The sequence below is a fragment of the Pteropus medius genome, unplaced genomic scaffold (genome assembly GCF_902729225.1).
Source record: "Pteropus medius unplaced genomic scaffold, Ma_sr-lr_union100, whole genome shotgun sequence".
Lineage (NCBI taxonomy): Eukaryota > Metazoa > Chordata > Mammalia > Chiroptera > Pteropodidae > Pteropus > Pteropus medius.
Window position 1 is genome coordinate 6,260,314 of NW_024345601.1, and position 15,317 is coordinate 6,275,630.

Genomic DNA, 15,317 nt, shown 5'->3' on the forward strand with positions numbered 1-15,317 from the left:
GGAACTTGTGATAGTACCCAAAGTGCCCCCTGCAAAATTTTATTTAATTTTGAGTTTTGTCACATGGTCCTTTGTTTAGTGGGCTGCATTAAATATTCATGCTTGTATGTATATAAAAACATATTTCTCCTCTCAATCTTTACTGATCCTCCGGGAAGTTGACCTCTGCTTTACAGTGGCTTCAAGTCCTCCCTGAAATACTGTTCCATACCCTCCGTGGAGAATGGAACCCCAGTCCCAGAAAATGACTTACAGACATAGAGTCAGTGTGCCTGGTATATTGCTACATTTGCATGATATAGATAGATAGATAGATAGATAGATAGATAGATAGATAGATAGATAGATAGACAGACAGATAGATGGATAGATAGATGGATAGATAGATAATTGTTAAACATAAATAAAGATGTTTGAACATCCACAAATACTAATCTTTCAGAAACTACAATCTTAAGGTATAGTTCAGTCTTCTAAACTTTACATTTGAAAACCAAATCAATTATAAATATCAAAATCTTCTCAGAAGAAGGGCAGAGAAAAAGAGACTAACAGTTGTATAACACTTCTGTGCTGGACTTCAAGTTATGTGGTTTTATATGTGTAGGCTCAGATCATTTAGAACACTACCTGAAAAAAACTATTATTATTTTAATTTTGGTAAGACAGTCTTTTTTTTTTTTCCTTTTTAAGCAAACAAAACAAAACCGCAAAACAATAATCAACCAATTCAAAACAAAACCATAAGAAACCTCATCCCACTCCCCGACCTCCCCAAGAAAAGGAAAGGAAAAGGAAAAGAAAGTCAAGACTAGAACATAGAAATGTTAACTGCATGCTAACCTTTTTAAACACTGGGGCATATGGAAAAAAAAAAGAATAAAAGTCAGGTATCCACTAAGATTATTTTAATAGAAGGTAATGGAATGACAGCTTTCTGAAAATAGCCAACAGATGTCCCACCCATTATACTGAGCCTTATTATATAATATTTACTGCTGTAATCCTTTAAAAATTTATTTTCTAGACTTGATTCTATTCCAGCATCTGTGATGCTAAGTGCTGCAAAATTTCGCAGGAGGCACTTTGGGTATCATTGATTTTCACTGATGTTTCCAATACCAGTTATAGGTCAAAGCTGATGATCAGTAAAAATAAAGACTTTGTTTACATTTTTATCAGTAAAACAATTAGATACAGACATTTATGCTGTGTCTAAAAATAGTCTGTCTGACCATCCTTCAGCAGGAGAGGAAGTACCCAAACTACAAAGATGAGTACGTTTAATTGGCATATTTGAACAATTTAGAGTAACTACTCAATTGCTTAGAGAGACATTCTTAAAATGACATTGCCAAAATCCAGATTAAACTTTCCACCTGAACTGAAGTATGAATTTGTTCCATGAACTTAACTGGATGATTTATTTGTTAAACAACAACAACAACAACAACAACAACAAACAATTTTCTATGTTATACTTTTGAGAAGATTAGAGAGAAAAGCTAAAATTTAATTTTGTGAATATATATAAAAAAGTATTTAGAGAGAATCATTGATGATGCGTTCATTGGAAAACTTTAACCAAGATTCTATTTTGCTATTTCATTTAATTTATAAGTTGTGAAATATATGCACATGTTCTGGAAAATAAATTATTTAAAGAGTATTTAACCCCCAAGTTAAATATTTGGGGAATTGCATGTGCAGAAACCATAAATTTTTCAACTGTGTTGAGGTCCACTTTGAGAAAAGTCCTAATTTTTAGGAATTTTACACACACACACACACACACACACACACACACACACACACACACATTTCCCCTATTTGTTGAGGATCTTGTTGCTATCATAGTAGTTCACCATACAATCTAGTCATGCAGCAGCCTATATGTTTTCCATGTAAGTCAGAAACTCTGACCTTTCGCCATGCCTCTTCTCTAGCCAGCAGAGGTGAAATGGTTAATAGTACCCTTCCAGGCTGTGTGGGTCGTGGGCTTACATAAGACTTGTTATGGTGCTCTTGATTCTGCTCAATAGTGGAAAACCCATTTTTTCTCTTTGGTGCCCAACCAGGAAATTACTTTGCTCTGACAAAATGGACTAAAACCATACTTTTTTGTCACCCACTGGGAAAATGCAGTAGGAATAAAAATCAGGGTGCTCACATTAGAGAAAATTGCTACTCCATCAAGTAAATAAATTTGTATAAATGCCTCCATTTTTCAGAATATACTGGAGAGGCAAACTAATGTAGAAATCAATTGAAGAGGACTAATTAAAGCAAAGGAATAAAAGGTTCATCACATCCCAGGAGGTCTAGTGTAGGACAAAACTAGTGAGGGAGTCTATGAAATTACTTCACAGTATTAACCGAAAAGTAGCCTAGAATGCTGGGAGTTCCAAATGAGGATTCTCACATATTCCAGCTCACTGATAATTGCCTGAGAAATTCTGGTCAATTGCAAAGTTTCCTTAAATATACATCTTTTATCTAAAATCATATTCAATTAAAAAATTCTACTCAATTATATATTCATGCCTATTTTAGAAGAAAGATGTTTCTTTCTCTAAATATTTGTGTAAAATTGGGTCTCCTGGAAGAGATGGCATGTCTACCCAGTGACTTCGAGTTCAGCCAGTCCATGTTACAAGATTCAGTTTTAGACAAGCCACATTGCTTTAACAAGAGAGGTGCTCTATTCAGAAGACCATGGTAGAATGGGAAAGAATAAATAGAATAAGCTTAAATTCAGACTTTGTAAATGAACTTGGCCACTTAATTACTTTGTCACTTCCAGTGAATTGTTTAACTCTTCTGTTCTTAGTACTTTCATCAGTAAAATAGGACTAATAATAGACTAATACCACAGGGTCATCTAGAATATTCAATGGGATGATGTGTGTGAGATAATTATAACAGTGTAACTATTGAATAAGTGGTAACTGTCACTCTCAATAAAGTTTGATTCAGTCTGCATGCAAAACTGTTACTGAATATCTCCAGGGTATTCAGTGTATACTGAAGTTGAAGGCAAAAATAAAATTATGTGAATTCGTAATACACTTACTAATACACTCCCATTCACAATGGCTTCTACTGCTCTGCATGTCTACAGTGGGTTTTTGCCACAAGTAAGAGTATCCCTTGTTATGTTATCTTACATAACTCAGCTCCTTGTCCAAGAAGTACATCCAGTAGAGAGAGTTCTTATACTTTATACATCTTCACAACTCCAAAACTCGGTTTTCAAGCTTTAGTAAGCATAAAACCTCCAAGTAAAATTGTTGATTCTTGACCTTTCTCACGGATATCATGATTTGTAAGTCTGGAAGGGCTCCCGGAAATCAGCACTTTTAATAAGTATCTCCCACCCCTGGGCATTCCTATGCAGGTTGTCAATAGTACTCCACATGGTCTTTATGTGGCCTTCTTATATGAACACCTTTCACTAGATCTAGCACCAATTCTAATTCAGTATGAGTTTATCTTAATTTAAGCAATTACATCTGCAAACACCCTATTCCAAAAGAGGTCACATTTTGAGGTTCCAGGTAGACATGAATTTTGCGAGGATACTATTTAACCCAGGACAACCCCCAAACTTGACTTTGACTAGTAAAAATCAGTTTTACTAGCTGATTATACTGCAGTATAAATGATTTAAGTGTGGTCTCTTTAATGTTCTAGGTAATTATCACAATACTAACTGATGATGTTTTCATAAAATAATTTTCCTGCAATATACTTTAATGCTCTCTATAAAAAATCCTATTCATCATGCTATTTCTGATAAGAAAATATGCCACTAGTATGTATCCTGGTTCATTAATGAGGCATTTTTGTACTGCCTTGTAGTTTTTTTTATCCTTTTACATGTCACTGTGTGTCAAATACGGAGCTGGCTCTCAGTAAATATTGAGTTACATGCATATATTAACTCTGCAAGTAATATCAGGGATTATGGAGGATACAGGATGTATAAGACAGAAATTTTCCTGTTTTCAAGAAGATTTTCTTGTACAGAGGAGAAGAGCCCTTACACAGATAGTACAATGCCTGGTGGACAGTACAGGCTCAGAGCTTGCTTAAAAATTCTGCTGTTACCACTTTCTAGCTGCATGATCTTAGGCAAGCTACTTAAACTTACTAACCCTCAGTTTTCATATCCATAAAATGGGGATCATGCTTTCATCTATCTCATAAAACTCCTGCAAAGAATAAATAATAATCTGTATTAAGTGCTAAGCTAAGCACACAGCAAATGCTCAATAAATGTTAGCAATTACAGGGACCCAGGGGAAAGAGGGATGTTTGGTAGACTGATAATAATATTTCATGCGAATATCCCATTTTCCAACTGGATTATAAGCTTCCTGATTGCAAGGACCTTGTAATATCACTATCCTAGTGTCTCTCATAACTCTTGGCAGATCAGCTCCACATAGGGGATTTGAATAATGTCACCAAATGCAGTCCTGGTCATTAGATTCATTGAGTTAGTCTGCCATCCCCTTCGTCAGCAGCACTAGCGAAAGGTCTATATGTTCTAGGCTTCTGCTCCTATTCACAGTTTTTTTCTTAAACAATGTAAGTTTTTCTCTCTAAGCAATGTACATTTTTATCACTCAAATATCTACAGGCAGATGGCAGGGGATAGTAGACTGATGGCTGGCAAAAGAAAATACCCAGTGAAGTGGGTTGTGAGGAATGAGGTCGAGATTATACACATAAAGCAGGAGAGGAATAGTGAAAGTAAACCCTTCACATTCTTACTTCAATGCCATGAAGCCTCAGTCATTACTGATATCTAATTCATATAGGTTATAGCATGATATGCCATAAAATTCAGGGCGTCAGGGAGCAAAGAAAATTACAGGTGCTAATTACGTACCTTTCATTTGTCTGGAGAGGCTGGACTTTCAGCTGCAGCTTTCTGATCATGCACATAATGCTTTGTTATTTTTTCTTTGATGTTATTATTATGATATTGATTTTTTAAATGGGCCCATGGTAGAAGTTTTATGCATATGCCAAAGAAAATTCTCCCATGACTTTTACATTCGTACTTCAGAAATTATCCTAAATATCCATCTGGAGCCTTGCAGTTAATGGATTTTCAGCTAGTTAACTTTGTCTGCAACACCTAAATACCTCCTGCATAAATTCACTTAAGTATCAGTTATTGTGAACAAGCCTATTTATTTAGCAGAAGTCATTTTATTATGCTATTTCCAAAGCAAAAGCACTGGAGAGAAAATTCACATAAAATTAACATAACTATACCAACGCACAAACATCAATTGGTATAAACTACATGAAAAATGTTACTCTGCTCAAACTGTACTTTAGGAAGAGCAATAATTGGATTTTACCTAAGTAACAAATTAGAGTCAACTACTAGAAATAAGCTTTGCCTTCTTCAAACTTGTTCTAACCTAATCTCACTTTGTATGATTAGGAAATGATGATGATAAGTGCACAATAATAATGCCAACTGGCATCAGCATAAAATCTTGTCTCACCTTCAAAGCATTTTTCATGTCCATTACCTTGTTTTATTTTACTATGACACTTGTGGTGTCCAGAGGGACAGGTATGATAAATGCCACATTTCTTTTCTTTTCTCTTTTCTTTTCTTTTCTTTTCTTTTCTTTTTTAAATCGAGGTAACATTGGTTACTAACATTATATAAATTTCAGGTGTATAACATTATAATTCAATATCTGTACGTGTGCTCATCATCAGATATCTAGTGGACCCCATTACTCAATTCACCCTTCCCCCATTCCTCTTCTCTTCTGGTAAACACCATTCTATTGTCTGTTTCTATAAGTTTGTTTTTGTTTTGTTTTGTTAGTTTGTTTATTGTATTTTTGTTTTATATTCCACATATGAGTGAAATTATATGGTTTTTGTCCTTTCCCATCTGACTTATTTCATTTAGCATAATACAATCAAGATCCATCCATGTTGTTGCAAATGGCAATATTTGATCTTTTTGTGACTTAGAGTATTCCATTGTGTGCGTGTGCGTGTGCGTGTGTGTGTGTGCATACCACATCTTCTTTATCCATTCACCTGTTGATGGATACTTAAGTTGTTTTTATATCTTACCTATTGTAAATAATGCTGCAATGAACATAGAGGTACATATATCTTTTCAAATTAGTGTTTTCATATTCTTCAGATAAATACTCAGAAGAGGAAATGCTAGAGCATATGGTAGTTCTATTCTTAATTTTTAAAGCAACATCTATACTGTTTTCTATAGTAGCTGCACCATTATACAATACCACCCATTTATTTATTTTATAAATAAGGTGAATGCAGCACAGGGAGGTTAAACAATGAGTTCAGTGGCACCAGATGGTAAGGAGATTAAAATGTAGTCTTCTGTTACCTGCCTTTCTTGATGCATATCCCACTAAATAATTCTGCCTCAGAATATAGTTCATCACTAGTCAGATTCTTTTGGGCAATTGATCTTCATATTCAAAAATAAATTATCTAAATTATTAAGCAAGGTCAGATGTTGATTTCTTAAGAAATGAAGCAAATACCTGAGGCTAAAGAGGTGGAGAGTATTACATGTGCTGTCTGTCCAGCCACTTATAGCTGAAGGTTGTCTGTCTGTCTATCTGTCTATTATCTGTCTATCTATCTACCTATCTACCTATCTATCTATCTCTAACCAACTCTCTCTGGCATGCAAGGATTAAAAATGAGTAACAAATTTAAAACAAGAATTATTTATGATGCTCAAAATAATAAGGCAACCAACATAATGATTTTGGGGGTGTATTTCTGTTTTGCCATTAATGTGAGAAGGAAGAGAAATTGAGATGGAGTAAACTAATGAAGGGGTTCAGAATAAGCATTCCTAAAATGTGCCACTTTGGCATGTGGAATATTTTGAGTTGAAGATAATCAAGACCCAGCATATTCAAGAAATACTTTTACCTCTCCCTTAACTGCCTAAAAGAATTTAGATAGAGGTCCTGGTCCAGAAAAACAAAACAAAACAAAAACAAAAACAAAACAAAACAAAACAAAAAAAAAACAACTCTCACCAGAAACACTAGAAATGACCTACAAAATTATGGATTAGTTGTGCTAAACTGAAGGGGGAGCTAGGCAGGGCCTGGAAAGCAAAGTCCTCCATGTGCCCTATTGTGTCTGCACAGCATGTAAATGTTTGTTTACCAAACATTTGCTCTTCAGATTATCCTGGAAATTGTCTTCCTCTCCTGTAAAGTCACAGACTCCTACTCTTTCTCTTTAGCTCGGGATGGCATATAAGGCTTTTTTGCCTGATGACCTTTGGGTCTCATATTCTTATGGAGCCCCCATACATATGTAATTAAGTTCATTTTTTCTCATGTCAATCTGATTATTAGACCAGCCAAAGAATTTAGAAGGGTAGAAGAAAAATATTTCCATTCCTGTACTAGGATCGGACAATTTCTTTGGTGTCTTCCACAGGTCAAAAAAAGAAAAAAAAAAGATGTAAATTTATTTGGATTTTTAAAAAAGTCTCTGGAATTTTGGATCATTGATTCAGGGTCTTGATTATTAACAAATCACGGACACACTCAGAACCTCTGTTTTCTCATCTTTGAAATAAAAGGGGTTAAATTTACCTTTTTTTTTTTTTTTTTTTGAGGTGAGGCAACCCTTGGTTGACCTCACAGATTGCAAGGACTTTGTCAGCTTACAATACCTCATTTTCTTTATTTTTTAAAATTTTTTACACCTACAGCACCTGGTCTTCCTAGGTGGTCTCCCATCTAAGTACTAAGCAGGCCTGACCTTGCTTAGCTTCTGAGATCAGACGGGACTGGGCTTGTTCAGTGTAGCATGGCCGTAGACAAAAGGGGTTAAATTTAAAGCTCCTAAGGACCTAATGACTCTCAAATTTTATAATTCTTAATGTTTTAATCTTCTCAATGCCTCCACCAGTGTATGTCCTAGGCATCCCAAATGAGTACCAGGAACCTGCAGATTTAGCTCTACTGAAATTAGTAAGCCATAAAGCCCACCCAGACAATAGTCCTTTATACTTAGAGGAAGTATCAAGGAAGTGTCAAATCTTGTTTTGCATTACCCTCGAGCTGGATTTGCTTCTATGATTCTGGAAATAGAGTTTTGCTTCAGGCACTTATTATCATTGACTTTTCTCTTGGGTCTCTAGTGTCCAGTGCCTTTTCGACCTCCTCCCTCAATTGAACCTAACATGTTTGCATAATTTCTGTTAATTCCTCTGCTCCTGGTCTTGGCTTTCTATTTTTTCTCTTTGTATTTAGCCCAAATAACACTGCTATATTGGAGGGAACGGTATTAGAACTGAACCCACTTGTTTAATTTTTACAATCTCTATTTTCTAGGGCTGAAAATCCAGTTGGACATATGACATATTTCCTCTTCCTTACCTTTTACCAGAACCTGGTTAAGAATCACTATTTAGGCTTTCCATCATCATTCTAAGTCTACCTCCTCATATTGGTCCCCCCCATCCACCATCAGGACAAGTTCCTGACACCTGAAAAGATCATAAAATCTGCTCATATTCCCATAGACACAGCTTTTGATCTTCCTCTGCCTTTATATTCCTTCTGTTCTCACATATCAACTTTTGCTCATCTTATTCTCTTTCTCATAGCATTGTGGACACCCTATAATGAAGGCCTAACATTTAAACACAGATAAAGCCATTCCATCTCACCAGAATAATGTGAGGATACAATGAGATCAGAAGGGTGGAATGCTTTGAGAAACTTAAAAGTGAAATACAAATATAAGGTTTTATAATGCTATGAAAAATTTTTTAAAGGTTAATATTTCAACAGAATTCAGAAGGGTTTTTTTTCCATTTGGAAAAAATACTTTATAAGGACAAAAAAACATTCTCACACTTAATGTGTGTGTAGACTCTTATTATAACTTAACCAGTGTAGGTAACATGTGATATGTTCTAAAATCTTTCTTGGCTGGCCTTGGGAAATTATATTGCTTTATTTAAGTCCTGTTCTGCATGTTTCTCATACTCTCTGGACTAACAAGTTCCCTAGGAAATATTCTCATGGTGGTAGCAAAAATGCAAGAGCAAGGAGTGAAAACATACAAGGTTTCTTAAGGGCTAGCCTTAGAACTAATATAGAATCACATCCTGTGTCCTTCCATTGGCCAAAGGAAGTCATATGGTAGGGGCAAAAGTCAAAAAATCAGGACATATACTTTTCCTACATTTACACAATGGCAAGAATATAGGTATGGGGAGTGGTTGAGAATTGGGGCCAATGATTCAATCTGCCAAGGTGATAAAAGATGTGAATTCAGGCTATCTGGTTCCATAATCCTTGCTCTTAAGTATAGTGCTTCACTTTCTTTCAAGAGATGCTTCTATCTTCTCTTCGTGGAGAGATATATTATAGGGAACCTCCTTTGAAAGATAAGGGATAAAAAATGAGGCCTGCTCAAATATTTGAGATTTAAGTTGAAATAAGTGTTCTCCATGTTGAATGAGACAAATATTATATGTAAACATATCAGGAAGTAATTTAAGCAAAAGAGGGTACATGTATCTATATCTATATTTATGTCCATAAATACATTTGTATGTATACATGTATCTATGTGCATGTATATATAAACACACAAAATATACATATTCATCTCTCTCTCATCATATATATATATGATGAGAGAGAGATGAATATGTATATTTTGTGTGTTTATATATACATTTTTTTTTCATGAACAGTTGGGTTTATTTCAATAGCAAGTTTGAATCTCTTTCCTTAGGCAAGAGCACTACAGTAATTATTTCAGGAATAGACTATTTCCTACACTGTCAAATATAAAAGTTCCTTTAGCACTTTTCTCAATACTGACCAATAAGCAGATTCAGTCCATATTTGCTTTGATTTATCTATTGAGTCAACCCAAGCTTCTTCTTCAGAGACTCTGGCATCTTGGGCAGAGGAGGGTGAGGAAGCCTGAAGGAGACCTTCATGGAGTCATAGATGAACCACTGTAGTGAAATCAGAGTGCCGATCATGATGATATGGGTGAAGAGTCCCTTCCATACACCTTTAAATCCAAGTCTCTGGAGGACCTGAGAAGCACTGCTCCCTTTCTCTTTATTCAACACAGACACCACAGAATCAGCAGGGAACTACACACACACACACACACACACACACATTCTAAAGCAGTTCCCCCAACTATCTGGGCTTTCTATTAAACTTCTTTCAATAATAACTGACTTTTAAAGAAGTGTTCATACATTTACAAACCTTTATCAAATGAAATCAGACTGCAATTTTACAGTTTTTCTGATGTATTTATTTAAAAGGTTCAATCTGCCTTAAGTCAGAGCAATTTTGAATGCAAAATGATGCTTATTATTTTTATTTTCATATGCTTTTTGTGTGTATGGGATTTAAGAACTCATCAAAAGCTAGCTGGGCCTACTGGATTTTATCTAACAGTTATTGTGTGATATGGCTACACTGGGTAATCTTTTCTCATCAAAACACAATTGCCACAGAAATAGCTAAGTGGATGAAATACAATTGCTAAAGAACAGTGAAATGAAATGAATCCCAAAACCATCTTTCCAATATAAATCATAAAGTTAAGTTGCAATGATCTGAATATAGAATTTAAGTGTGTGTATAACCCAGAAAAAGCTCAATAGATGCTTAACTTTTCCATAACATCTGCTAATGATGTAATTAGGAGAGCTTTACAAGGTGAAAACATTAAATATTTTGTGAAGAATAAGAAATGCAAAGATCAGTATTAGGATAAAAGCAACTTCCTTCTCTTCTTTTGTAATGTGAAATAGTTCTCTGAAATTAAAGACCATTGGCTGCTTCTTTGTTCAGAGTTTGTTTTGTTTCTTATTAGAAAGAATGTCTCAGTGTTACTAAATTAAAGGATAGGAATAGAATGTATCAATAGTCCCATAGAAACAATGGGCTTTATATTCTATGTTGAAAATTGTCCAATCTTGACAAGAAAATTAACCTGGGCAGGTCCCTGGTGTATTTAATGAAACATTGTATACTAGTTTTTCTCAAACTTTTTAGTCTCACAAATTTATGAGGCTGGAGTAAGGTCTCATTTAGTGCTGCAAAACTCACAACTCAGGTTTGAACTTGAGTAGAATTCAGAATTGAACTTGAGTAGAATTCAGGTCAAGTGCCAAAAACTCAAGTCCAAAAGGTTCACTGGCTGATAATTCTAAGATATCTGATCATTTTCAATTTGCACTGCAGGTCCAGGGAGGCTGGAGTGAGAAACCAAGCAGTTGGTGATGGGGTAGGTGTTTCACAAAAGTTACACAGGACTTAAATTATAAGAAGACTAACCAGGACATAAGGGGCTGCTTCTTTTGTACGTCACTGGAGGTAGACCAGAGTTTTTATAACCAAAAGAAATGTATAGTATCTACGGTCAGAAGCTGCTCAGAAACCAATACAAAAGTTTATAAATTGTTTTATCAATGGCTTTGAGCAAGCCAAGTTTCCAGAAATTCACAGAAGGTGAAAAAGAAAGACTCGGCTTTAGTGATCTGAAAAGGAATGGGTATAGAATACTACAAGCCAGAGAAAATGAAATGATTGTGCTAGCATCCACACAGGCATGAAACTAACCACAACGGAGGGTCCGCTCATCAGAGACCTCAAGAAGTTCTTGTGATGACAAGAAGTGGCTCATGGTAGAGGATGAAAGTCTGTAGGATTGTGGGCAGTGAACTAAAGAAAAAGTTGCGGGACTAGCACACTCTGACACAAACGTAAAGGATCCCATTCAACAAAATTTTCTGTCTCACTCTCATAGACTTTCTCCCTCTTTTAAAAGGCCAGATTACTCAAGCAATTCCACAGAGCAAATCACAATGACTATGATATTAAAATTAAAAAAACAAAAACAAAAACAAAAAAAACACACACAAAAAAACCAAAAAAAACTTCTATGGTTAAATGATGTTGGAAAACACTGAGAGTTTAAACTTGTTTAAAGGTTAAAAAGTGTTTCTTTAATGTCTTGGTTATCCTTCATGGTAAAGCCCTGTCCATCAAAACCTATAGTCTTAGTAACCTAAAGAGAAACCTATAGACTAAGCACATATGTGTGTGGGTGCCTACAGTCCATATTTTTACAAAGAAAAACAGATATCCATATTGAATTCAGGCTAAGTTCCTTTTTTTTCTGATTCCAGTACAGACATCCAGGGGTCCCATCCTTCTGGTTACCATTTAGCAAGGCAATTCTCATAAGCACAGTAGCTCTACATAAAAATGGATTTTCTACAAAGAAATAGCTATGGTCTACTTGCTAAGTTTCTACCCAGTTAGACCTATATTGCTTCCTTGAAAACTCTTGAAGTTTACCATAAGTTGGCATTACTGTTCTTACTGCTCAGCTCAAGGGGGCTGTAGCCAGATTACATTAAAGTAGTTAAGTATACAAGCTACTCTCAGGTCAAAGCTACTATGGTCATTATCTTTCAATGCATCATTTATTCCATGAAAACAATTTATAAAATTGATAAAAGAAGCATAGCTAGTAATAATAAAAACACAGTAACAATTTTAATACCAAAATACATATTCAGGTAACTGAATGTTTTTCTGGCCAACCACCCATAACTAACACAGCCTCAGTAGATTGATGTGGTAAATTTTATCTCTCTCTTTGAAAAGATTGTGTCTTGATTGTGAATAAAGGAGAAAAACATAATCCATAGATAATGACTCCTATAACTCAATTCTGTATAACTGGCCTCCAATTGGTTGTAATGAGATTGCTTTTGCAGGCGATATAGGTTTTAAGGAAGGAGCATGTATGTCAGTCATAAGGGGTTCATTGCCACAAATACTTTCCAACTCTTATTCCATAGTCAATGAGATTCACATCTGTATCAATTCCCTTTACTCTCTCATGCATAGAGAAAGGAAACAGCTTTGTCTTCTCCATGGGGCTATTAAAAGGTAAAGCATTACTATCATTAGATAACTATTCTGAGTTTGAGAAAGGCAAAGAAGATTGAGTTGAAACACTGCTTCTTCCACAGGAAATAAAAGAGTCACCCAAATTTCACAATCCCAGAGGACACCTGGAGTCCTGTGTGAAAACCCACCTGGGGACACTGCTGCCAAGAGCTCTGCCGAATGGCCTAGGTTCCAGGGCACTTCTTAAGAATTACTGCAGTAGAAACAGTCTGGTACATCGTGAAGGGAAGAAAGAGAAAATGACATTTGCTGCTTGTGCCTTATCCATGCACATGCAAGGAACTTTGCAGGTTTCCCTTATTTAATTCTCATAACAGCAGTGCACGTTAAGTATCACTGTACCAATTATGCAGATGAGGAAACTCAAAGCTCTAGTGCTAGTTTGTACTGCTTAAGACAGAGCTTGCCTCGAATCAAGTTCAGTATCCTATAGTTGTTGGATTTTGGATGAATTAACTGTCCTAAGCCTCAGTTTCTTCATTGTTCAAATAGAGATAACAATATTTCTCTCACACATAGATAAAATAATAATATTAAAAATTATTGTTAGTATTTCTTACAAAACATAAGTATTTAATATAAGAATATTAACATTTTAATATATTAATGGCATATAATAGTTTGAATGTTATTTCAAATTAATTATATAATAATGCTGTTATATTTCAATATAGTTATAGTATATTAACAACCTCAATATTTTTATTAATATTACATTATTAATATTGATATTAAAGACAAGATTTCAATGGCAGACTCATTCTTTTCTGTCATATTGCTTCCCATGGAAAGGGTTGGGGAGAAGACATTTTTATTAGTTATCTATTACCACATAATAAATAATCCCAAATTTAGTAGTCTAAAACAATAATATTCATTTGTTATCTCTCAATTTCTATGAGAATTTGAGAATGACTTGGCTAGGAGGCTTGGGGGCTTCTTGTGGGGTTACAGTTTTATATTAAGGCAATAGCATATGAATGACTGATAAGGACTGGATAATTTATTTCCAATGTAGCACTCACATGTCTGACAATTTGGTATTGGCTATTGGCAGGAGACCTCAGTTCCTCTCCACATGAACCTCTCTACAGGGTTACTTGAATGTCTTAATGGCATGGTGGCTGGTTTCCTCCAGAGTGAGAGTTCTAAAAGAGCAAGAAGCTGCATTGCTTTTTATGACCTTGCCTCAGATGTCATACACCATCACTTCTAACCACCTTCTATCAGTCCACAAGTCTTCCTTAATTCAATATGGGAAATGACTGTACAAGAGCATCAGATGGTAAAGATCATTGGGACAATCTTTGAGGCTGGCTACCACAAAATGTAATTTTTAACTAAGCAAAGAAATCCATGAAACTATTCAACTCAATTAATTAGATTTTTATTGAGTGTCTATTATGTGCCAGCCTTCAGAGATACAAGGAATTAGATAAAATCATGATTGAAGAAATTCTAGTCAAGTATAGGGTCAGTAATAAAAAGAGAAAATACCTAAAACTGGACAGACTTGTATGTGATGAGAGTCAAGAAATGTTTACAGAGAGCACAAAGGGAAGAGAGATGAATAATAATGGGCCACTAGATAAGGCAATGGAAACTTTTGGATTTGATCTTGGCCTTAAGAAATGAAGAAGTACTTTACAGATAGGGATGGGATTTGGGTTTGAGTAAAGGTACAAACATTGGTAAATATAGAGTGTGTTTAACTAACAGCAAATTGTTTTTGAATTATTGGCAATAAGTGGTGAAGATAAGATCTAATATACCTTTATGGGACACAGGTAGGTTTCAATATTACAGTCCCATTAAATTGAATGTTCCAAAGGGCCTGATAGGTCATTTTATTTCGATACTGTCATTTTAGTTAAGGAACTCAAACAGAGACTTTGTGAGACTCGCCTAAGATCATCTGGAGACAAGGCGGCACTGGAAATGTAACACAGTTTGCTACATATACTGGTCTCCTGTTAGTTCATATAAGACCATGAAACTAGTGATGAGAAGAATGATTGGCTTGAGGATGATCGTCAATCATCAATCACTGGTCATGTTTTTAATAAAACAAATTTGAGGACTAGCAACACAGTAATTTATTTATAATGATGCTAACTTCTTATATTAAAAACATAAATTAGCTATTAAAGATGAGTCAGTTCTACTTGGTGAAATAAATATTTGACTCCTCCCAATCTTTATTCTCCATAAAGAGCAGCAGTCCTATTTTTAGTATATATCTTTCTTTTCTATGCTCATTCCATATTCTTGATTTCTCTTCTTAGTTTA

The 15,317-nt window shown here is 35.1% G+C and overlaps 1 protein-coding gene and 1 pseudogene across 1 annotated transcript in view; both read right to left on the minus strand.

The window, feature by feature from the left end:
• Positions 1-15,317, minus strand: part of MACROD2 (mono-ADP ribosylhydrolase 2) — a 1,804,338-nt gene that overhangs the window by 174,099 nt on the left and 1,614,922 nt on the right. The window lies entirely within an intron of this gene.
• Positions 7,757-7,875, minus strand: LOC120612055 (uncharacterized; annotated as a pseudogene).